Source organism: Mobula hypostoma, chromosome 6 (assembly GCF_963921235.1).
Source record: "Mobula hypostoma chromosome 6, sMobHyp1.1, whole genome shotgun sequence".
NCBI lineage: Eukaryota > Metazoa > Chordata > Chondrichthyes > Myliobatiformes > Myliobatidae > Mobula > Mobula hypostoma.
Window position 1 is genome coordinate 131,064,299 of NC_086102.1, and position 26,712 is coordinate 131,091,010.

The 26,712-nt window shown below is 43.3% G+C and overlaps 1 protein-coding gene across 4 annotated transcripts in view; it reads right to left on the reverse strand.

Moving 5' to 3' along the window:
• The window catches only part of agap1 (ArfGAP with GTPase domain, ankyrin repeat and PH domain 1), a 683,413-nt gene that overhangs the window by 106,898 nt on the left and 549,803 nt on the right, over positions 1-26,712 (reverse strand). The window lies entirely within an intron of this gene.

Here is a 26,712-nt window from a genome sequence, read left to right on the forward strand (position 1 = left end):
TGGAACTTTCTGGCCAGTCCCTCTATGTGTGACTAGAAAGTCTAAGCTGAATCATATACATATGATGATTTGGATCTTTGAAACATCAAAAATAGCAACAACTTTTTATAGTACACAAAACGTACACAAAATGTTGACGTAATAATGTCCAACAGCTGACAGTCAGGTAAATTATAACAGGACAATTTAAAGTGGAAGCGGAAATCTGAAAGATACTGAATCTGTTAGAAATACTTAGCAAATCAGGCAGCAGCTACAAAGAGAGAAACAACAGTAAGGTCTCTGCTTGATGACATTGTTTCAGAACCAATTTGAAATGCAAACCGTTTCTCTTCAAATACTTGCATATTTCCAACAATTTTTGCTTTAATTCCAATTTTTATTCAACATATTTGAATGAATAACCAGAGAAATTAAACAAGACATTATGAAATATATTTTTCCCTCTTTTTGACTTCAGAGCCAAAGCCTAGTGCAGTGGAGACCAGCCATTCACAGACAAGGTTGGGTCCTACCCCTGACTCCAGACAATTTTTTCTTTTGAAGCAGTTAACAGGTTACTACAGGTTGAAGCTCTCTAGTCCGGCATTCTGAGATCTGGTGCCTCCCGTGGTCCAGTGTGTTTTGGATGTGCAGTACAGTTCAGATCTCTACTGATTTACTGAACTCTCAGATCTAAAATTAACTAAGATGTATAATAATCTGTAGCTAATTAACCTATTAACCAATTAACTTTTTCATTCACAATCAGCAATTATTTCTGATTTATGGACTCTTTGACAGTTCTCAGAATCATGTTACCTTGGAGCATGCACTTAAATAGAACAGTTCTCCTGCTCAGTAGAGATGATTGGGGTTAATATTCCTGGATTTTTTTTTTGTAGCTTGGCACTAGTCAGGTCTCAATGGTGTTGGATTAGAGAGTTTCTGCCTGTTTTCAATTAGCTTCCACTGACATTTGTGAAGAATAGAAGCTCAACAAAGAAAGGAAATAGAAGATATATAAATAAATGTAGAAGCAAAAGGGTATAATCTTCTATCTTCATTCATTGATAGGCCCTAGCAGTGTTGGAAGGCCCAGTGATTATTGCCCATCCCTAAAATGTAGCTGGGAAGGTGCCTTTACGGGCTGCTGTAGTTGCTTGGATGAAGATGTTCCCTTCGTGCTATTGAAAACGGATTTAGTCCGAGGGATGATAAAAGACCAGCAGTAGATTTTCAAGTCATTAAGTCACAAAAAAAGACCATGGAATCAGACCCTTTAGTCCACTGAGTCCATATTAACCTTCAACCACCCATTCACACTAATTCTTCATTAATCCCATTTGTTATTCTCCTCATATTCATAAGGAAGGCACCTTAACATCTTGACCTTTTAAGGAGGCTTTTTCTTGTCACCGAACCCTCCAACAAACTTCTACAGGTATACAGCTGGAAGTATCCTGACCGGCTGCATCATGACCTGGTTTAGCAATTCAAATATGCAAGAACATATGCAGCTGCAGAGAGTAGTGGATTTTGCCCAAAACATCACAGGCAGGTCCCTACCCACCTTCAGTAGTATCTATAACAGGCATAGCCCTCAAGAAAGCAACATCCATCATCAAAGATCCCTACCATCTGGGCCATGATCATAGCTCTTTGTAGCTACCATTGGGCAATAGGTACAAAGACTTGACTGACCAATAAGGACCATCTCAAAGAAATTGAGCTGTGTCAGTGAACACATTAGATTATAAGGGTTGAGATAATGTAACACAGCTTTGGCAAAAACATTTCACTGCAGGGATATGTGGTCATCCACTATGTATCTGAAAGGATAGATAAATGGTGAAAGATTAGAAGAGGTAAAGGTCCGAACAAACACAAGAGGGTCCATGCACAAGAGGGTCAGTGAAATGCCATGGATGGGCAAAGAACATAATCAAAATTATGATGAAATTCTGACCTCTATACCTATAGCACAGGTGAACAAGGACACAGAGGCTCATGCTGAGATGCTGCAAACAATCTGAGCAATGTCCCTTAAAAAGGACGTGTGGAAACAGGAAAATGGGATCAGTGGTAGGTGATATGATCCCTTGAAGGTGCTCTGTCATTCAACAGGATCATGGCTGATCTTCCATCTTGCTGCCATATCCCCACTCTCCCTAAACCTCATGATGATTTTTGTGTTATCTATGGTCTTCCAGTAAGATGGTTGCACACTTGAACGCAGCAGCCTCTCTGGGTCCAACCAAAGATGCAATTGCAAAGGGAGGAGAAGATGGCAGCGCGAGGAAGCTCGCAGTGGCCACTCCGGTGGTGATGTCTGTTATTTGTCAAGTAGGGTGCTGTGCACAATCCTGATTTGATGGAGACGGACGTGAGAGCATGGAGGAACACTTGGTGAAACTTCTGAAATGCCTGCTTCGCTGCTGCTGCTGCTACTGTGTGGTCCAGAATCTCCTGAGGGGAAGGCCCCGAGTCCTCGGCTTTGCTTGTTGCTCGGTGGCCGGGGCGGGGTCGAAGCGCTTGGCAGAGGATGGTGCTTGGAGAGGCTGTGTCGGAGGGGCTGGTCGGAGGCTCGAAGTTTTCGGACGGACTCAGAGTCCGCTGCTGTCGGGTGCTTCCAATGGTGCTGCATCGGCAAGACTGCGGCGCTTGGAGGTTCATGGCAGGGAGAGTTTCTCCCTTCTACCGCCTGCGTGAGATGATGAGGCTATCGTGACTTTGAGACATTTTTTTACTGTGCCCGTGGTCTGCTCTTTATCAAATTACGGTATTGCTTTGCACTGTTGTAACTGTATGTTATAATTATGTGGTTTTGCTCAGTTTTAGTCTTGGTTTGTCCTGTGTTTCTTGTGATATCATTCTGGAGGAACGTTGTATCATTTTTTAATACATGCATTTCTAAATGACAAAAAACGAGGACTGAGTGTCCTCATAATCTAATCTAATCGTTCATCCTTTTTGTCCCTTTTAATGACTGCAAGGCACCACTGGTTAGCAAGAGTATCAAGTATTGCAGGTCTACCCCACAAGCGAGCTGCTGGATAGTGGCAGAGCTGGACTTGTTGCACATTGTGTCGCAGCCAGCTTCAGCCAGCCAGGGAAGAAAGGCACCGTCAGTGGTGATTGCAAGACCCTGTTGGACATTGGCAATGTAGGATACTGCGAGTCCAATTCACTGGCTCACTGGTGAAACTGATGGTGGTGGACCTGCATGGCCTCAGTTGTAGTGCGGACCAGGCCTCGTTCATACCTCGGGGTCACCTGTTGCGGCCGCTGAGGAGAGGGACATCAGAGCTGGCAGTGCGCCACTGGATTTCGTGCTGGGTTGGAGGCTGGCAGCTCCCGTCCGGTGTTCCCTTGATGGGAGACAAGCCCGATTGCATTCGCCTGCGGCTGACCTATGCATTATGTGTTCACTAGACACTAGAATACTACAGCACAGTACAGGCCCTTCAGCCCTCGATGTTGTGCCAACCCATATATTCCTTAAAAAAAGGTGCAGAAATGTTGCGCCAGGACAACATCCATACACCATTAATCTACAGGCCATGCTACTCAAGGACTTAGGCTATATTATTATTATTATTATTATTTTTAGTTCAGTTTGAATACCTCCCGTATCTGAAATTCCAAAATCCTCCAAAATTTGATTTTTTTTTAAAGAGTTGACATGATATCACAAATGGAAAATTACACAAGACACTGAAAAGGTTTTCAGGTGATGCGCAGGCCTCTGTGCCCACAAACAGTTCTGAGAAGTGACCTTACGTATGTAGTGAACAGAAGTCAATGAGAAATAGACTAACTCCACATCGGGTGACACAGTAACATAGTGGTCAGCACAGCACTTTACAGTACCAGCAACCCCAGTTCAATTCCCGCCACTGTCTGTAGGGAGTTTGTACGCTTTCCCTGTGACAATGTGGGTTTCATCCAGGTGCTCCAGTTTCCTCCCACAGTCCAAAGAGGTACTAGTACTGGGTTAATTGGTCATTGTAAATTGTCCGTGATTAAGCTAGGGTTAAATTGGGGGTTAACAGGCAGCACAGCTCAAAGGACCAGAAGAATCTACTCCATGCTGTACCCCAATAAAAATAAATAATAAATAAAAAACGAAGATCTCGATGGTGTATCGCAGTGAACATATGTGTATGTTCTTAATGTGTATGTGTATGAACTTAATGGTATGCTGATAATGAAACAAGCAAAGATCTATCACAGCAAACTGAAAATTGAAGGCCACTGTGAATATTCAATGGGATGGTTGCACAAATTTAAGAAAAGGCACAGCATTAAGAATTTAAAGTGTCTGCTGATCATGAAAGTCTAACACCAGAAGTCTACAATGCTAATTGTTTTTATACTTTCCATTAAAACCTAAAAATAAAGTAAAATTCAAACACAGTGTATTCAAGACATGGCATTGTAGATGGAGACTGATGCTTGTTCAACAGCTGACTCAGGTAGTCTCCTGATGCTGCTGTGCTGCTTTCATTACCTTGCACTCATTATATTAACGGTCTGTAATAACTTTTACTGTTAAGTACATATGTGTGATGAACAAGTGTAAGCCAAAGACTGCTTACCGGTAGTACATAAATTCAGAGTAGGAAATGATGGTGATCATTAAATATTCTAAAATCTGAAAAAAAAATCCAAAATCCAAAACACTTTGGCCCCAAGCGGTCTGGATAAGGGGCACTCATCCTCTACCACTTTCTGTGAATGTTTTTCTGCTGTGTGTGCAATGTGTGACTGTCGGTTCTGTGTTTTACAACTTAACCCCAGAGGAAGGCTGTTTCACTTGGCTGTATTAATGTGTACAGTTGAATGACAATTAAACTTCAACTTCTTTTTAAACATATTCAGCAACTTGGTCTCTAGAGCCCTTTGTGGTAGAGAACTGTACAGGTTCACCTCAATAATAATATTTCTCATCATCTCATTCTAAATAACTAACTCCTTGCCCTGAAACTGTGATCCCTGGCCTTAGATTGGTCCTTTCTCACTTCCAGCCTGTTGATCCCTGTTAGAACTCTAGAAATTTCAAATGAGATCTCCTCACATTATTCTACACTTCAGTAAGTGTAGGCCTCATCAACCCAATCTCTTCTCTGGACAACTGTACGGCTGCCGAAACCCCTCTGCACTCCCTCTATGCCAGATATATCCTTCAGAACCATGGAGTTATAGCATGGAACAAGTCATTCAGCCCATCATATCCATGCTGACCATTGGGAAGCCATCCATGTTAATCCCAAACTCCAGCACAGGATCTGTAGCTTACTATGCCGTGACAATTTAAGTACTCATACAGGTACTTTTCATGTAAAGAGACCAAAAATGCACACAATTCTCCACACGTGCCCATCAAAACCACGTACAATTAAATATTCTTGCTTCCTTATTTCTATCCACTTGCAATGAAGGTCAAAATACTCTTTGCCTTCTGAAAAGTTCCCTGCAGCTAGCATGTTTGCCTTCAGTACCTGGTGTACCATGACACCCAGATTCCTATGACACCCACTTTCCCCCCACATCCCAAAGATGAGCAGGTTGGTAGGTTAATTGGCCACTGCTGTGCCTGATGTGCAGTGTGTGGTAGAATCTAAGAGAAGTGGGCGAGAATTTGGGGTTAATAAAATAAGATTAAAGTGGGAATGGTGTAAAGTGTTGGCATGGACTTGGAGTGTGACTCTATAACTGCTTGTACTGGTTCTCCCCATAAGGAGGTACTTAAAAAATGGCATGTAGTGTAGCTTTACCAGGATGGTATCTGGGCTCAGTAGAGAGTGTTGTAAGCCCAACATGATAGATTTCTTAGCCTAGGCTACCTCATTGTTACTGAACAGCAGCTAACTACGGCATTCCATACCTCTGAATTTTCCAAGTCTTGGTGTAACCCATAAACAAACAAGCCAGGAACATGATGGAAAACTTGTCCGGATGAATATAGCTCCAACAAGATTTAACCAACTTGACACTATTCAGATTCAGGTTTAGTTATCACGTGTACTTGGAAACATACAGTGAAATGAGTTGTTTATGTCAACAGCCAACACACCTAAGGATGTTCGGGGGAAGGGGGTGGGGGGGAGCAGCCTGCAGTGTCACCACACATTCTGGTACCAACATAGCATTCCTACAGAACAACACAGAATACAACAAGCAACAAAACAACACCAGCAAAACAATCCCTTTTTCCTCCCTCCCATCCACACATACAGCAGTCCTCCAAATGTAGGACAACCTCCCGCCTCCTATCTTCAGTCTCCAGGATTTGGCCTTCAATTTTGACTTCTGACCGACTCACGGGTTTCGATTTTTGGTATCAACCCCTGGACTGTCTGATGACAGGACCCCGAAAGCCTCATCGTGCTGACTCATGCCTTCTGCTCGCACAGACATCCGATCCTGGGACCCATTAACCTGGAACAGCCCGACATGCATGGACGTTCTTCCTCAGCCATTCACAAAACTGGAGCAGAGGTCTGGACTCCATATGTCCTCCATCACCTGTCCGCATCACCGGACTTCAAGACCAGAGCAGAGGCCTAGACTACAGAAACCAGCTTGGGTGGCCTCCATCTATCACCCTGACTACTCAGTCTCCCACCTCCACCACCGGTGCACACTGCTTGCAGGATGTTACTGGCAAAATCTTCTGCAGCAATTGGCCACAGACACCAAGGGTAAATGCTTCTGACAGAAGGGAGCACCACCACTTCTGTGTTGCAGGATTCCCCACAAACAGCACCCATCCTGATTTTAAAAAATCTATCGCCCTTCCTTTGCTGTCATTGGTTCCAAATGCAGAAAATCTTTGGGTGACAGATTCATATGCAGAGTGTCAAGAAGGTAGCTTGCCAGCATTCCCTGGAGAGCAGCTCGGAGTGGGCAATAAACCTTAACCTCATCACTGATGCCCAAAGAGAACGCATTAAAAACACACAACACAACTGCACTTGTGTGCCCCACCCCACCAATAAATTCATTTTAATCTGGATTAATTTTCTTCCTTTTCTTCAAAAGACAATGCCTCATGAAGGTGACATCCATCATTAAGGGTCCCCACCACCTGAGGACATGCCCTCTCTCATTACTACCATCAGAGAGGAGGCACAGGAGCCGGAAGTCACACCCGATGTTTTAGAAACAGCTCCTTCCCCTCCAGCACTGATTTCTGAATGGACCATGGACATCATTATATTGGCCCCCTTTTTGTACTAATTAATTTAAAGTATACATTTATTATAACTTATAGTGTATTTTATGTATTGCCCTGTACTGATGCCGCAAAACAACAAATGTCACGACATTAGTCAGTGACAGCAAACCTGTCCGGATTCTACACTGTCCTCTCAGAGAACGCTGTTTCAGGCTGAACCTGCTTGGATGGCACTGAATGATGTGGCTGCTGCTCCAGGGAACATTTGCCCAGGACGTACGACCACATTCTAAACAAACAAAGGTTGTATTACGTCCAAACCCCTGTTATAATAGGAATCCAGCAACAATTCCACCTTGGCAGAGGAAAACGAGCTGGCCTTTTGGCATCAATGTGAAAGTGCTCTTTTAAATAAAAACAAAAAGAACAAAAAATGTTTATTCTGACTGACTGTCAGAATATAATGTCACTCCAAAAACATACGGTACTTTCTAATACTTGGAAATATGTCTTCAATTTTGATCTTTGCGTCTGACATGCATCTTTGCTTCTCCTGACTTTGCCGTTGCTTTTATAAATATATGCAAGTTAGTGTGCAGTCCAAAGAAACTTCCAGAGGACTTGTAACCACAATAAAAATGGAAGTTCAAGAGCAGAGGTTTGCTCATACACATATTCAGATTTATTTATCATATGTTGTTTGCATTAACAACTAATATACCCAAGGATTTGCTGGGAGCAGCGCAAATGAGAAATTTTGCGGCATCAGTACATTACAGTCAGGATTTAACCTGGGTCACTGGCGCTTTGAGGTATTCAGATTAAACCGGCAACTGCGTCGCCTCATTCCAAGGAAACGTAACAGAGAATTTTCCACATCGTTGTCACCTCTGAATCCGAAGGGTGGAATCAAGTATCGCTCCAGAGGCTTGAGCAAATAACTTGGTTGCAGCACTGGGCCAGGAACCCCATCAGAATGATGCTTGTTCTCAATGACTCAAATTATGAGGACAGATTATACAGAAGATGAATTGTATTCCCTGTCTAATGGAATTTCTGGACCACACTGCCTTACTGTTTGGCAGCCAAGTGAAGGAAGTGTAGTGTAGCCAATATAAACATCCCTCACCACTGCTTTTTTTCAGGTGCTCCTTTTGAATGACAGCTTAACCTGAGCTGCCCTCTCTGGTCAACGCAAAAGACACAAGGGCAAAAAATAGGAGTTATCGCTCATATCCCAACATCATAAAAAATTGTTTATTTAATCATTACCTCATAATGGGTCGTTTGTGGAAACTATGAATGGAGTTGTGGCTGTGTTTTCCACATTATAACTAGTATAGGTGACATCAGCACTTAGGAGACCATGGGAAAAACAGAATCCAAGGCTCCCACTTCTTCATTTAGTCATGTTCCTCTTTGGAGATTATGACCTTGGAAGGTTGGTTAGGACAGGACTAGTGACGAGGATAACTGCCCTCAGAACTGAAAGGACAGGAAAATTGCAGGTAGAAAACTGCCTAACAGACAGAGAGCCAAGAGGAGTAACAAACTGCTGTTTCTCAGGCTGGATCGAAGTGTAAAAAGGTGATCACCAGAAATCTGTACTGGGATCCATCTTTTTAAAATATATATTACTGGCCTTGTCTCGGGTATGTAAGGCATCAGTTCAGTCTTTGCAGACAAACCAAATGTAGACGAGTAGAAAATAACAAGGTGAGTAAGTAGCAGGATTGGGAGGACAGAAACAACTGAAATAGGCAGAAGCATGGCAGGTGAAATTTAAGGCAGAGGTGCTTGAACCCCTTTGTTCTAAAGAATGAAATGAAGAAATATAAATTAAATGTTGCAATCCGGAAGGGATACCAGAAGAGAGAAACTCTGGGGTTTATGTGCAAAGTCTTTAAAGATGGCTGGCTTTGTAAATACAGTCCAAAAGTCCCATTGAAAGAGCAATCTAAATGAAAAGTTGTTGCTGTACATACGAGAATGCTGTTAATAGTCAGGAAGACTTGATAAAAAATTGGATTTCATTGCATGTAGATCATAAGACATAGGAATAGAATCAGGCCATTTCACTCATGGAGTCTGCACCACCCTTCCAACATAGCTGATTTATTATCCCGCTCAACCCCAATCTCTTGCATTCTCCATGTAACCTTTGATGCCCTGACCAATCAAGAACCAATCAACCTCCATTTAAATACACCCAATGACCTGGCCTCCACAGCCTTCTGTGGCAATGAATTCCACAGATTCACCACCATCAGGCTAAAGAGATTACTCTTCATCTCTGTTCTAAATGAACACCCTTCTATTCTGAGGCTGTGTCCTCACCACACCACAGGAAACATTCTCTCCACATATCCACTTTATCGAGGCCTTTCAACATTCAATAAGATTTCAATGATGTCACCCCTCATTCTTCTGAATTCCAGTGAGTAGAGGCCCAGAGCCATCAAACAGTCCTCATATGACTAGCCTTTCAATCCCAGAATAATTTTCATGAACCTCCTTTGAACTCTCTCCAATCTCAGCACATCTTTTCTTAAATAAGGGGCCCAAAACTGCTTACAATACTCCAAGTGAGGCCTCATTAGTGCTTTATAAAGCCTCAACATTACATCCTTGCTTTTATATTCTAGTCCTCTTGAAATGAATGCTAACATTGCAATTGCCTTCCTCACTATTGACTCTAACTGCAAATTAACCTTTAGGGAATCCTGCACGAGGACTCCCAAGTCCCTTTGCACCTCAGATTTTGAAATTTTCTCTCCATTTAGAAAATAGACTATGGTTTTATTTCTTCTACCAAAGAGCATAACTGTATACTTCCTGACATGGTTTTCCATCTGCCATTTCTTTGCCCATTCTCCTAATCTGTCCAAGTCCTTCCGTAGCCTCTCTATTTCCTCAAAACTACCTGTCTTTCCCCTACCTTCATATCGACCGCAAACTTGGGCATAAGTACATCAATTCTGTCATCCAAATCATTGATATATAACATAAAAAGAACCAGACCCAACACAGACCCGTGTGGAACACTACTAGTTACTGGCAGCCAGCCAGAAAAGGCTTCCTTCATTCCCACTGTTTGCCTCTTGTCAATCAGGCAATCTTCTACCCATGGTAGTATCTTTCCTGCAGTACCATGGGCTCTTATTTTGTTAAGCAGCCTCATGTGGGGCACCTTGTCAAAGGCCTTCTGAAGTGTAGTTACTACCTATTCATGTTATGGCAACTAACAGCTTATAAACTTGCTCAGAGTGGGCAAGGACACTTGCTCATGAGCAAGGACACAAGTGTGGTTATAGAAGAAATGGCTGCCTTGTGGTGCAGGGTGTTTCTAAGAAGGTTTTGGAAATCAGATACATAATTGGTAATGTTAAACAAACACTTTGACACAGTGGTTAGGGTCATATGTATAGTTCCTCAACTCCTCAGAAACAGTCAATTCTTCTGCTTACACTAGGCTTGTAAGTTACAGGAACTAATTAACCATCATGGCTTTGAGATATGGGAAGACACCCATGCAGTCACTGGGAGACTGTGTAAACTCTCCACAGCAGGCAACCTAACAATGTTTAAAGTCACCTCACTTTTCTCCACTGTCCTTCTCAATTCTGCCTCTCCTCCATCTTCTCATTGAAGGGTTGATAAAAAGACATGGATCATATAATCAATATAATGGGGCCAGTGGGTGAGTTACAAATTAGCATTTAATGGTGGAAGGAAGCAGTTGTCCAGGATCTACTGTGAAATTCAGATTTGCCAAAATCTGTCAGGACACTAAGGGTTGAATTACGGGAAGAAATTACTCAGCCACTGTGAAGCAGCCGTATCCCAAAATGGTGATGCTTTGTGGGCAGCAAACAAAACTACTAACTACTCTATTAATTACACTTTTTCTGGACTATGACCATTGCAATCTGCAGCCTGTAATTTCCCTTTGGGAGATGTGCTTTCGAAGCTCCTGTACAACCTGGTATTTTTACGGTATCTTGAGGGATTCGGCAAACTGGACTCTCGAGAATGCAGGTACGGCAGTGATGGCCATTACTGGAGCGGACTCTGGGCCAGATAGATGTGGCGGGTCCTGGGCGGAAAATGAAGCATTGTTTAATCGATCTAAATGTCAAGCCAGACTAAGGCACTGAGGCTGAGGGTGAAGGATGAACCAGTGTTCAGCTCACTCCTCCATGAGGCTTTACTCACCTCAGCACTGAACTGGCTCCGAGGCTGTGGCCAGCGGTCGTCGGGCTCTGGGATCGGCTGCAGCACTGAACTGGCTGCATGGCTATGGGCTCACTTTTGGGAACTCTGCGGTTCATTCTCTGTGTGTTATTTGTTTACTTTTTAATTGTTTGCACAATTTCTTTTTTTCCCTCACAAATTCGATGTTTGATGGTCTTTGCTGTGTGAGATTTTTTCATGGATTCCATTGTGTTTCTTTGTTTTGTGGCTGCTTGCAAGAAGGTGAATCTCAAGGTTGTATATGTTATATATACAGTCGTCCCTCGGTATCCGCGGGCCAGGACCCCCCACGGATACCAAAATCCGCAGATGCTCAAGTCCCTTATATAAAATGGCACAGTATTTGCATATAACCTACACACATCTTCCCATATACTTTAGATCATCTCCAGATTACTTATAATACCTAATACAATGTAAATGCTATGTAAATAGTTGTTATACTGTATTGTTTAGAGAATAATGACAAGAAAAAATGTCTGTACATGTTCAGTAAAGATGCAAACATCGTAGCTCTTCTGGGAACGCTGATGCTGCCTCGGCATCAGCCAATGCTGATTCTCCCGTGATCTTTAAGTTCTTGAGGCTGTAGCGCTTTACATAGCTAGCCAACCATCCCTTACTAGCCTTAAACTCCTTCCTCTCGCTCACAACACAAGCAGTGAACGAACAAGACAAACAATGAGGCGAACAATACTCAAAAACCGTGTGCTGGACAGTGACTGAGGATCTGTGAAATGGCGGGAGGCTACAGCAGGGTATGCCTACACATCACTTCATTCGCGTGGATTCAGCGTAGTGCTCGGCACGCGGCAAATTCAAGTTTTGCTTTTTGGAACTTTCTGGATTTTTGTTTTGAATATTTTTGATCTGCGGTTGGTTGAATCCGCAGATGCGGAACCCGTGGATACGGAGGGCCGACTGTATATTGATAATAAATGTATTATAAACTTTGATCTAATTGGCACGGGTAAACAGAGGGACAGTAATCCAGCCTGGTTTTCTGAAAGATAGCAGATTATCTATATTTAATATGGGTGAATCCAAGATTAGGCCCCTCCCTCCCACCACCGTCACCTTTCACCAGCATTCATGCTCTCAGAGTACACGAATTTTGACAAAGTGCCAGAGTCTGGATTTTCTGCAGAAAGTGAAAGCAGAGATCTCTCTCAGTATTTGGATCCTTTTTCCCACAAATGTACATGAACTATTATATTGTATGTACATTTGTTGCTTCCCTCAGAAGACAGTCGTTAGTCTAATCCACTGCCTACAATGAGACAAGTGGGACATCAGTGAGGTCACATTTTGGAAACTACATTTGTCCTATAAATGGCTACATTCATAGGTGGTCATCAGTAAAGAAAAAACTATCTGGAACACAACACCAAGAGTGCACAACATTATTTTCACTTTTATTTTCTGCCTGCCTTTGCAGAGTACGGTTACCACAGTTTCATTGGTAGTGGCCACCCTCGAGTATCTGCTGAACTGGCTAATCTTTCAAGCAGGTCTAATCAGCATGCATTGGCAGGTTATTTGATTGTGGGAATATCGCACTCAAGGCTCTTAATAAAACATCCATCTGTAGGAGAAATGGTGACCCAACAGAAATCAACTGATAAGGAATTCTGCTTCAGTGCATTGATTCTCTATCTTTCACAAGCCCACAATCTGCCATACAAACAGCACAAGAGCAGCTTCACAGGTAGATTCCAATGTCTCAACCTACCTTTATTATAGATGAACAGTAAATCACTTGTCTTAATTGATGTTTCTGAAAGATGCTGGCCTCAATACTTTCCCATGTGAGAAACATCCTGTTTATGGCATTGGAGGGGGCCCAGAGGAGGTGCATGAGAACGATTCTGGGAATGAGAAGGTTCACAAACGAAGAGTGTTTGATGGCTCTGGGCCTTTACTCACTGGAGTTTAGAAGAATGGTGGTGGTGGTGGTGGTGGTGGGGGGGGGGGGCGGAGGACCTCAATGAAACTCATCGAATATTGAAAGGCCTAGGTAAAGTGGATGTTGTTTCCTATGGAAGGGGAGTCTAGGACCAGAGATGAGCCGTTTCTTTAGCCAGCGGGTGGTGAATCTGTGGAATACACTGCTACAGACGGCTGTGAGGCCAAATCATTGGGCATAATTAAAGCATGGGTTGGTAGTTTCTTGAGTAGTAAGGGTGTCAAGAGTAATGGGGAAAAGGCAGGAGAATGGGTTGAGAGGGATAATAAATCGAAAGTCAAAAATGAGCAGATTGTATTCCTTAGTATTTTGCCAGCTAACGGTGACAAGAAATATAGAACAGCTCTTCCGGCTCTCAGTGTCTCTGCTGAACGTGATACCAAATTGAACAACCCCTTCTGCCTGTAGGTGATCCTTATTCCTCCATTCGCTGCATATTTGTGTCTATATAAAAACTTCCTAAACACCACCCTTATATTCTGCTTCCACCATCATCCCTGGCAATTTGTTTCACACTTACCACTCCTTGTGTAAAAAAAACTTGCCCTGATACATTTTCTTTAAACTTGATCCCCTTACTTAAAGCTAGACCCTCTAGCATTTGACATTTTTGCCCCAGGAGGAAGATTTTGACTGCCTACCCTATCAATGCCCCTCACAATTCATAATCTACCAGATGTCTTCTCAGGCTCTGATGCTCCAGAGAAAACAATCTAAGTTTGTCTGATTTCTCCTTACAGCTAATACCCTCCAATTCTGGCAGCACCTTATAAACTTTTTTGCACCCTTTCCAAAGCTTTCACATCCTTCCAGTAATGGGGCAAGAGATCGCCAAGTGTGATCAAACTGAAGTTTTATATATTTGCAACATGACTTTCTGCCCCAAATGATGAAGCCAAGCATGTCATGCATTTTCTTTACCATTCTATCTACTCGTGTTGCCTCTTTCAGGGAGCTATGGATGAGGACCCCAAAATCCCTCTGTTCATTAATGGTGTTAAAGGGGTTCCCCCATTAAATATATTCTCTTACATTTGGTTTTCCAATTTGCAACACCTTACACTTGCCCAGATTAAATGTCATCCACCATTTGATCTAGATCTGATCTATATCCCACTGTATCCTTTGATAACCTTCTCCGCTGTCTGTATCTCCACTAATTTTTGCGAAGTTATTCTCCAACCCATTTAAAATTTTTGTCCAAGTCTTTGATATATATCACAGACAACTTAGTTCCCAGCATCAGTCTCTGTGAAACACCACTGGTCCTGGACCTCCAGCCAGACTAACACCACTATTCTCTGCCTACTATGGGCAAGCCAACTCAGAATCCATATGACCAAGTCATCATGGATCTTAATCTTCTGGGTCAAAGGGTAACTATTAAGGTAAACTTTGGTTGATAGAGACAAGTCATTTCATATTCATGTTACATTTTTCATTAAGACAAAGGAGTCTACTTCTGCTCTCAGAGCAACGCTATCAGTGCCTTTCCCCCACTGGTGATATATTCCCCCTCAATTCTGCATTAATACACCAAAGATTCTCCAACCTAGACTGGGGTAACTTCTAGTAATCAACTAATCTATCAACCATCACGTCCTGGAGATGTAGGAGGATATGCATCGTCACAGGGAGAATGTGTGAACTCCCCACAGAAGGCAAATTAACAAAAAATCCAGACGTTTTGACTCTCTTCTGTAAATGAAAGTCAATCCACGTCAATTGTTCATTTCAGATTTGAAGTTGATGGACTTTTGTCAAACAAAGGCATATGGGATATACAGGCTGGAAAGAAAAAAAATTGAAGGGAGAAAATGTGCAGCATTATGTCGATAAAGCTTCCTAATGTGTATAAGATTATTTGATTTTTATGTACAACATGCCCTTTCAAAATGCATGCTGACTAGTCATGATTAGCTCATGTTTCTCCAAGTGCTTAGTAATTTCATCCCATATGACAGAGTCCAGTAGCTTGCCAACAACTTTAATCAGACTAACTGCCCAAGCTCTTTTTTTAAATAAGCCTCCACATCTGGCAACGTCCAGTATTAGTCCTGCAGTATGCTTTCCAAATAGTTTGACAGACAACCGGAAAACTCTCTTTATCCAAAACAATAATCTCCATGAACAGTCACGTAGTCACGATGTTGCTGTGTTCCTAGTATCCGTATATATTCTTATAGAGTGCCATAATGGTGCAGCAGGTATAGAGGCTGCCTCCCAGCTCCAGTGACCCAGGTTCAGTCCTGAACTTGGGCATAGCCTGCTTGTTCACCTTACTCGCTTTTATCCGTCAAAACATGGAGGAACCTTCACAAACTCTCACAACCCCAGATGACCCTTCGATTTCAGTTTCTGAGGCCAACTTGACAGCATCCTTCAGGAGGGTGAACCGACAGAAAGCATCCGGCCCAGATGAGGTATCCGGCCAAGTAGTAAAGACCTGCGCTGATCAACTGGCTGGAGTGTCCACCAATATATTTAACCGCAAAACAACAGGAATTCTGCAGATGCTGGAAATTCAAGCAACAGACATCAAAGTTGCTGGTGAACGCAGCAGGCCAGGCAGCATCTGTAGGAAGAAGTGCAGTTGACGTTTCAGGCCGAGACCCTTCGTCAGGACTAACTGAAGGAAAAGTGAGTAAGGGATTTGAAAGCTGGAGGGAGAGGGGTGATCCAAAATGATAGGAGAAGACAGGAGGGGGAGGGATAGAGCCGAGAGCTGGACAGGTGATAGGCAAAAGGGGATACGAGAGGATCATGGGACAGGAGGTCCGGGAAGAAAGACAAGGCGGGGGGGGGGGGGACCCAGAGGATGGGCAAGAGGTATATTCAGAGGGACAGAGGGAGAAAAAGGAGAGTGAGAGAAAGAATGTGTGCATAAAAATAAGTGACAGATGGGGTACGAGGGGGAGGTGGGGCCTAGCGGAAGTTAGAGAAGTCGATGTTCATGCCATCAGGTTGGAGGCTACCCAGACGGAATATAAGGTGTTGTTCCTCCAACCTGAGTGTGGCTTCATCTTTACAGTAGAGGAGGCCGTGGATAGACATGTCAGAATGGGAATGGGATGTGGAATTAAAATGTGTGGCCACTGGGAGATCCTGCTTTCTCTGGCGGACAGAGCGTAGATGTTCCCGTTTCTACCTCCTACCCAAGATCTTTCCGTTTCTTCCTCCTACCCAAGATCCACAAGCCTGCCTGTCCTGGCCGACCTATTGTCTCAGCTTGCTCCTGTCCCACCAAACTCATTTCTGCATACCTCGACACTGTTTTATCACCCCTTGTTCAATCCCTTCCGACCTATGTTCGTGACACTTCTCACGCTCTTAAACTTTTCGATGATTTTAAGTTTCCTGGCCCCCACCGCTTTATTTTCACCATGGATGTCCAGTCCTTATATACTTCCATCCCCCATCAGGAAGGTCTCAAAGCTCTATGCTTCTTTTTGGATTCCAGACCTAATCAATTCCCCCCTACCACCACTCTGCTCCGTCTAGCGGAATTAGTCCTTACTCTTAATAATTTCTCCTTTGGCTCCTCCCACTTCCTCCAAACTAAAGGTGTAGCTATGGGCACCCGTATGGGTCCTAGCTATGCCTGCCTTTTTGTTGGGTTTGTGGAACAATCTATGTTCTGTGCCTATTCTGGTATCTGTCCCCCACTTTTCCTTCGCTACATCGACGACTGCATTGGCGCTGCTTCCTGCACGCATGCAGAACTGGCTGACTTTATTAACTTTGCCTCCAACTTTCACCCTGCCTTCAAGTTTACCTGGTCCATTTCCGACACCTCCCTCCCCTTTCTAGATCTTTCTGTCTCTGTCTCTGGAGACAGCTTATCCACTGATGTCTACTATAAGCCTACTGACTCTCACAGCTATCTGGACTATTCCTCTTCTCACCCTGTCTCTTGCAAAAACGCCATCCCCTTCTCGCAATTCCTCCGTCTCCGCCGCATCTGCTCTCAAGATGAGGCTTTTCATTCTAGGACGAGGGAGATGTCTTCCTTTTTTAAAGAAAGGGGCTTCCCTTCCTCCACTATCAACTCTGCTCTTAAACGCATCTCCCCCATTTCACGTACATCTGCTCTCACTCCATCCTCCCGTCACCCCACTAAGGAATAGGGTTCCCCTGGTCCTCACCTACCACCCCACCAGCCTCCGGGTCCAACATATTATTCTCCGTAACTTCTGCCACCTCCAACGGGATCCCACCACTAAGCACATCTTTCCCTCCCCCCCCTGCATTCCGCAGGGATCGCTTCCTACACAACTCCCTTGTCCATTCGTCCCCCCCATCCCTCCCCACTGATCTCCCTCCTGGCACTTATCCGTGTAAGCGGAACAAGTGCTACACATGCCCTTACACTTCCTCCCTTACCACCATTCAGGACCCCAAACAGTCCTTCCAGCTGAGGCAACACTTCACCTGTGAGTCGACTGGGGTGATATACTGCGTCCGGTGCTCCCGATGTGGCCTTTTATATATTGGCGAGACCCGACGCAGACTGGGAGACCGCTTTGCTGAACATCTACGCTCTGTCCGACAGAGAAAGCAGGATCTCCCAGTGGCCACACATTTTAATTCCACATCCCATTCCCATTCTGATATGTCTATCCACGGCCTCCTCTACTGTAAAGATGAAGCCACACTCAGGTTGGAGGAACAACACCTTATATCCCGTCTGGGTAGCCTCCAACCTGATGGCATGAACATCGACTTCTCTAACTTCCGCTAAGGCCCCACCTCCCCCTCGTACCCCATCTGTTACTTATTTTTATGCACATATTCTTTCTCTCACTCTCCTTTTTCTCCCTCTGAATATACTTCTTGACCATCCTCTGGGTCCCCCCCTCCTTGTCTCTCTTCCCGGACCTCCTGTCCCATGATCCTCTTGTATCCCCTTTTGCCTATCACCTGTCCAGCTCTCGGCTCCATCCCTCCCCCTCCTGTCTTCTCCTATCATTTTGGATCTCCCCCTCCAACTTTCAAATCCCTTACTCACTCTTCCTTCAGTTAGTCCTGACGAAGGGTCTCGGCCTGAAACGTCGACTGCACCTCTTCCTACAGAATATATTTAACCTTTTGCTTTGGCAGTCTGAGGTCAAGCAGGCTTCAATTATACTGGTGTCTAAGAAGAACAAGATAACATGCCTCAATTACTATTGTCCAGCAGCACTTACATCCACTGTGATGAAACACTTTGAGAAGCTGGTGATGAAGAATTTCAATTCCTGACTGCGAAGAGACTTGGAACAACTCTGTATTCAATACTATCATCCCCTCAAAACTAATCAATAAACCCTGAGACGTTGACCTCAGTATCTCCATCTGCAACTGGATCCTCGATTTCTTCACTTGCAGACCCCAGTCAGTTTGGATTGGCAACAACATCTCCTTCACAATCATCATCAGTACAGGTGCAACACAAGGCTGTATGCTTAACCCCCTGCTCTACTCGCTTATACTTATGACTGTGAGGCTAAGCACAGATCCAATGCCGTATTTAAGTTTGCTGATGACACCACTGTTGTTCACCGAATCAAAGATAACAACAAATCAACGTATGGGAGGGAGACTGAAAATCTGCCTGAGTGGTGCCACAACAACCACCTCTCACTCAATGTCAGCAAGACCAAGGAGCTAATTATTGATTTCACGAGGAGGAAATCAGAATCCATGAGCCAGTCCTCATTGGGAGAATCAGAGGTGGAGAAGGTCAGCAACTTTAAATTCCTCAGTGTTATCGTTTCAGAGGACAAGCGCTATTATGAAGAAAACATGGCCACTCCTCTACTTCCTTAGAGGTTTGCAAAGATTCAGCATGACTCTTAAAACTTTGCCTAACTTCTATAGATGCGTGGTTGAGAGTATACTGACTGGCTGCATCACAGCCTGGTATGGAAACAGCAATGTCCTTGAACAGAAAATCCTACAAAAAATAGTGGAGGCGGTAGTCCGTCAAGGGTAAAACCCTCCCACCGTTGAGCACATCTACATGGAATGCTGTCATGGGGAAGTAGCACATCAAGGATCCCCACCATCCAGGCCAAGCTCTATTCTCCCTGCCGCCATCGGGAAAGGCAGTACAGGAGCCTCAAGACCCACTCCAGCAGGTTCAGGAACAGTTATTACCCCTCAACCATCTGGTTCTTGAATCAGAGGGAATAACTTCACTTGCCCCATCACTGAACTGTTTCCACAAACTCTGTACTCACTTTCAAGGACTCTTCCTTTCATGTTCTCAATATTTATTGCTTGATTGCTTATTTATTTATGTATGTATGTATGTATGTAGGATTTGCACAGTTTGTTATATTTTGCATATTGATTGTTTGTCCATCCTGGTGGGTGTGGTCTTCATTTATTCTATTGTGTTTCTTAGATTCACTGTGTATGCCCACAAGAAAACAAATCTCAGGACTGTATGTAGTAACATATATCTACTTTGATAATAAATTTACTTTGCAATTTTAACTTTACTTATTATTATTACTTAATATTATCAAAGTAGATATATGTTACTACATACAGTCCTGAGATTTGTTTTCTTGTGGGCATACACAGTGAATCTAAGAAACACAATAGAATAAATGAAGACCACACCCACCAGGATGAACTTCAGTATGAAATTTTGGACATCTGGTACTCGGGATTCCTCCCACATCCCAAAAACATGCCAGTTGGCGTTTGGATGGCCACTGTAAATCGGTGGTGAGAGGTGGAGGGTGCAGTTAATGGGTAGGAGAGAGAACTAAGTAAGAGAATGGGATTGTTCTTGGATTTAGCATAGACTCAATGGGATGAACAAAAGAAAATAACCAGGCAAAGTACTGAATTAATATCTACATATCCTTCATCACCATGTCAGTTTCCATCAGTCTTTAAGGGTTATATTTTTACATTAATTATTCTTTCACTACTCTGTGGAAGACTTGCTATTTCTCTCTGCCCTTTTCTCCGCCGAACATATTTCTTATAATCTTTTCTGTCTTCTTTATATTTGTCCTGACTCATTTTTATTATCTATGCACTTGCACTAAATGATGCTATATCTCATCTCAAATTTGATCTAGTCTTTCCATTTTCCACTGTATTTAAAACCAAATCTTATCATCATGGATTATTCTCTATCCTGGTCTACCTTTCAATCATTCATCTTGGTAATGCATGCTCCTTCAATTTGCCTGCAAGTATCATTGCTAATTTCTTCATTGCCATTTAATGCTCTCCCTGTAATGCAGCCACTCGCTTGCTATCCAAAGGGATTGCATTTGGACACGTTGTTCCTCTCTTCCCCATGGCTCTCTTTTGCAAAATTGGCACAGTAACATTAAAGTGTAGATAACACTGAATGAAAATCAGGAAAAAAACCCTGCAGACTGAAGAGGAGGAGTAGGCCATCTGCCCCACTTTTCGACATGGTCATGGCTGATCGATGTTGGTTTTAAACTCCTGTTCCAGTTCCCAAAACCCCCAGTTGATGATCTTTCAAGTATTTACCTTTCTCCAACTTAAATATAATGATTGGTCTTCACCAACCCCTGGGCACAGAATTCCAGAGAATTTTTTTATCCACCTCAGTTTTAAATGAACAGCCCTGATCTTACTGATGTGTCACCTTGTTCATGACTCTCTCACTAGTGAAAACAAGTCGGAGAGTCAACATTTATCTTGTCAAGCCCCTTTAGGATCCAAGATCCCCAGTTATTCTCAGCAACTGTGATGTGATGCAACCTATCCAGCCTTTCTCAACAGGACAACGCAGTCATCCCAGGAATTAGCATGGTGAATTTCCTTTAGATGCAAAAGGCTATAGGACATAGGAACAGAATGAGGCCATTTGGCCCATCGAGTCTGCTCCGACGTTCAATCGTGGCTGATCCTTTTTCCCTGCAATTTTCTCCAAAAAAAGATCTGAAATAAAACAGAAAATACTAGGAACTCAGCACATGTAGCAGCATCCACGAAAAGACAAAACGTAGGATTAGTCCAAGGCACATTTGTCTAATAATAGTATCAAATTGAGTGCCTGTACTTGAATACTCCCCATGACCTCACTTGCTCTGTATTCACGTGGCCCTAAATCAGGGCCAACACATGCATAAAAGGGCTGGTACAGTAGAGTGGCAGTTAGCATTACACTATTACAGTGCCCTTGACCCAGGTTCAATTCCCGCCACTGCCTGTAAGGAGTTTGTACATTCTCCCTGTGACTGCATGGGTTTCCTCCGGGTGCTCCTATTTTCCTCCCACATTGAAAAAGACATTCAGATTAGTAGGTTAATTGGTCACATGGGTGCCACTGGGCACATGGGCTCATTCTGCTGAAAGACCTGCTCTCATGTTGTATCTCTACAAATAAATAAATAAGCAAGCAGATAAATACAGTGGTATGCAAAAGTTTGGGCACCCCGGTCAAAATTTCTGTTACTGTGAATAGCTAACCGAGTAAAAGACAAACTGATTTCCAAGAGGCATAAAATTAGAGATGACATTTTTCTTTAATATTTTAAGCAAGGTTACTTTTTTTTATTTCCATCTTTTACAGTTTCAAAATAACAAAAAAGGAAAAGGGCCCAAAGCAAAAGTTTGGGCACCCTGCATGGTCAGTACTTAGTAACTCCCCCTTTGGTAAGTATCACAGCTTGTAAACGCTTTCTGTAGCCAGCTAGAAGTTTTTCAATTCTTGTTTGGGGGATTTTTGCCCATTCTTCCTTGCAAAAGGCTTCTAGTTCTGTGAGATTCTTGGGCTGTCTTGTATGCACTGATCTTTTGAGGTCTATCCACAGATTCTCGATGATGTTTAGGTCAGGGGACTGTGAGGGCCATGGCAAAACCTTCAGCTTGCGCCTCTTGAGGTAGTACATTGTGGATTTTGAGGTGTGAAGTTCTATTTTAACTTCATCAGTCCACAGGACTTGTTTCCAAAATGCATCAGGCTTGTTTAGATGTTCCTTTGAACCTTTTGAATAGAACCTTTTGGCTGCAATGATCAAAGGTATGTTTGGAGAAAAAAGGGTGCAGAATTTCATGAAAAGAACCCCTCTCTAACTGTTAAGCACGGGGGTGGATCGATCATGCTTTGGGCTTGTGTTGCAGCCAGTGGCACGGGGAACATTTACTGGTAGAGGGAAGAATAAATTAAAATAAATACCAGCAAATTCTGGAAGCAAACATCACACCGTCTATAAAAAAGCCGAAGGTGAACAGAGGATGGTTTCTACAACAGGATAAGGAACCTAAACACATCTCAAAATCCACAATGGACTACCTCAAAAGGTGCAAGCTGAAGGTTTTGCCATGGCCCTCACAGTCCCCCGACCTAAACATCATCGAGAATCTGTGGATAGACTTCAAAAGATCAGTGCATGCAAGACAGCCCAAGAATCTCACAGAACTAGAAGCCTTTTGCAAGGAAGAATGAGCGAAAATCCCCCAAACAAGAATTGAAAGACCCTTAGCTGGCCACAAAAAGCGTTTACAAGCTGTGATACTTGCCAAAAGGGGTGTTACTAAGTATTGCCATGCAGGGTGCCCAAACTTTTGCTTCAGGCCCTTTTCCTTTTATGTTATTTTGAAACTGTAAAAGATGGAAATAAAAAAAAGTAATCTTGCTTAAAATATTAAAGAAGTGTGTCATCTTTAACTTTATGCCTTTTGGAAATCAGTTCATCTTTACTCGCTTAGCTATTCACAGTAACAGAAATTTTGACCGGGGTGCCCAAACTTTTGCATGCCACTGTATATAAACTAGATGAACGTTAAACAAAATGTTTTCCTGTATTTGCTGCTTTGTATGCATCTGGCCCCAACATTATCTGATCACTGTCAATCGAATTCTCATCTATGTCTGTACCCTGCACCCAATCAATGAACAGGATGCATGCATAGTACAAGCAAAGATTTGCCTGGTAATACTCTTCCCCTTCTCCCAACCACACCTTTCCTTTAGACCTCCTCCTAATTGGATATGTGCCTAACTGGGAGCAGATACAGTAAAGCAATCAAGTTTGGAGTGCACACTTGGTCCTCTACCCTCTGTATCTCCCTCACTCTAGTTGCCGGCCCAGTACCACTTTTTGGTGCTCTGATAGAAACCCAGACCATTGTCTTCCATACCCCTTCAGTCCATGTACTTGTCCAAATTTCTCTTAAATGGTGAAATTGAAACTGCATGTACCACTTCTGCTGGCAGGGCTCACCACCCCCTGAGTGAAGAAGTTCCTCCTCATGACAAACTCATGAAGGAGTAACGTTGGGGAGATAGCAAGAAATGCAATAAGGAGACTCTGAGATTTGGTCCTGATGAAAGATCTCAGCCTGAAACTTTGGCAATTTATTACTCTCCACAGACGCCGCCTCACCTGATGAGTTCCTCAAGGGGGGTGGGGTGGGGTGTGTGTGTGTGTGTGTGTGTGTGTTGTGCTGGGTTTCCAGCATCTGCTGAATCTCTTGTGTTTATGAAATCAGGAGGTAGATGCTGGAAATCCAAAGCAACACACCCAAGATGCTGGAGGAACTCAGCTGGTCAGACAGCATCTCTGGAAATGATCAAACAGTCAAAGTTTCAGGCCGGGATCCTTCTTCAAGACTGGAAAGGACATGTTGTTGGTCCATGGCCTCCTCATGCCATTGATGAGGCCACCCTCAAGGTGGAGGAGCAACACCTTATATTCCCTCTGGGTACCCTCCAACCTGATGGCATGAATATTGATTTCTCCTTCCTGTAAAAAAAACTGTCCCCCTTCCCTCTTCTATTCCCCACTCTGGCCTCTTACCTTTTTCTCACCTGTTTATCACCTCCCACTGTGCCCCCTCCTCCTTCCCTTTATCCACTGGCTCACACTCTTCTTCTATCAGATTCCTTCCTCTCTAGCCCTTTACCTTTCCTCCTATCACCTTTTAGCTAGCTCCCCACTTTTTTTTATGCTGCCTGACCTGCTGAGTTCCTCCAGCATTTTGTGTATGTTACCTAGGAGATATAAGGTTTCTACAGAAGGTGACTAGAACAGCTGATAATGAAAGCCACCCAATGACAAGATGCACCAAAGGGTCTCAGACTCCTGGCTCTTGGGTTCTAATTAGCAAAGGATATTCTCTTTTTATACTTCCAACACACTGGTTTCAGACTTCAGCCCCAGCATCTGTTTTGGGGGCTGTGAAAATATCTTGGCAACTGTGATATGCCACATCTAAGCTCAGTGGCTACTTTATTAGCTACCTCCAGTACCTAATAAAGTGGCCTATGAGTGTATGTTTGTGATCTTTTGCTGCTGTAGCCCACCTACTTCAAGGTTCGACATGTGCATTCAGAGATGTTCTTCTGCACACCACTTTGCAACATGCGAGTTACTATCGCCTTCCTGACCAAATCTGAACCAGTCTGGCCTTTCTCCTCTGACCTCTCTCATTAAAACAGAACAGCCACTCACTAGATTTTTTTGATCTATTCCCTGTAAACTCTAGAGACTATTGTAGGTGAAAATCACAGGACATCAGCAGTTTCTGAGATACTCAAACCATCCTGTATGGCACCAACAATCATTCTACAGTCAAAGTCACTTAGATCACATTACTTCATTCAGATATTTGGCCTGAACAACAACCAAAATTCTTGACCATGTCTGCATGCTTTAATGCATTGAGTTTTGGCTGCATAATTGGCTGATGAGATATTTGCAATAATGAGCAGGTGTACTGGTGTAGCTAATGAAGTAGCCACTGAGCATAGAGTTTTAATGCCTTTGCCAGGTCTCAGCACAATACCAGGAAATCACAACCCAAGGGCAGGAGTTTCAAAGCCTTGCAGCAAATTAACTGATGTCAGTGGAGTGTAAAACCAGCAGTAGCTGTTTTCTATCCCTTCCAATCGACTTCATTGGAAACAAAAACTAGAAAAGAAGTGAAATGGAGGGCCGACATGATAATGCTTGTTTTCACTACTACGCCAATGCAAGATACACCATGTTAAGACAAATTGTCATTGATGCTCCCATAAATGAAACATCCAGTATTATGTCACGTTTAAAGGAAAGGCATCCTGCAGCAAAGAACTGAATCTTTGTGCCTTTTTGCTGTACAGACATGTTACAATCAATGGTTCCTTTATTAGCAAAGGGACAGGATTTAAAACTTCGAGCAGCCTGGATGTCAAACCTTCCGATATTCCCTTTGGTCCGTGCATTGATCAGCCTCCATCAGTTCTCAGAGCACTGTGATAACATGCAAGGTGCCAGAGACCTGGTCCGACCTAATGAACAATTATCGACGTGTGGGAAAGGCTGTATAGAAACCAAAGCGCACAATTCATTGTAGGACAATTTAAGCAAGCAGTGAATTAAAGCATTCATCTGCCTCTTCTCAGTCCCATTTTAAAGCAAAGTATACTTTGCATCCTCGAATCACCAATGCAGTGTCAAAGGAGAAGTCAGCAATAACTTCACATGGAACCTTCAAGCAGTGAAATGTCCTCTGAAGTTTCACAGGAAGATTCTTTGCGAGAAGTTTGATGCTGAGCAAATAGCAAGAAAAGTTAGATCGAAAGTGTAGCTCTTAAAAGGAGAGTGGTAGGCAGGTCAGGAGATCTTCAGAGTTCATGAGGTGTGCTTACATTTGGCCCCATAAAGTAAGATGGAAAAAAAATAATCCAATTAAAAATAATGTCAATCTGAACTGACGTTGCATAAACAAGTGCAAATCGGAATCATTTCACCATGCTGGGCAGAAGCCAAATGCGCATTTCATCACTGGTGGGCAGATATACAGTAAGCACAGCTGACCCTATAAATATAGCATAATGTGACTGTAATCCTCCGTTCTGGGTGAAGTAGTGAGAGATCCTTTGCAGTATATGTCAACTCAGTGGGAGAACACTGAAGAAGCAAGTCTCCAAAATAAAGTGCCCACCAAGAGTTCCTTTCTCCTATACGGGCTACTCAGAGACAGTACTTTCACAACACTGGATGCCAAGGAAGAGATCGCTCTTCTGACACTAGGACCAGAGGGCACAGCCTCACAATACAGGATGTCCCTTTGCAACAGAGATGAGGTGGAATTTCTTTACCCAGAGGATGGTGAATCTGTGGCATTCATTTGCCGTGGATGACTGTGCAGTCCAAGTCATTAAAGTGGAAGTTCTAGATTAGTAAGGGCATCAAAGATTATGGTGAAAAGGCAGGAGGATAGGGTTGAGAGGGAAAATAAATCAGCCATTACTAAATGGGACAGCAGGCTCGATGGACTGAATGGTCTTATGGTCTTAATTCATTCATTCACGGGAGGTGCATCTTGCCGGCAATGCCACCCTTTAATGCCCATCCCTAAT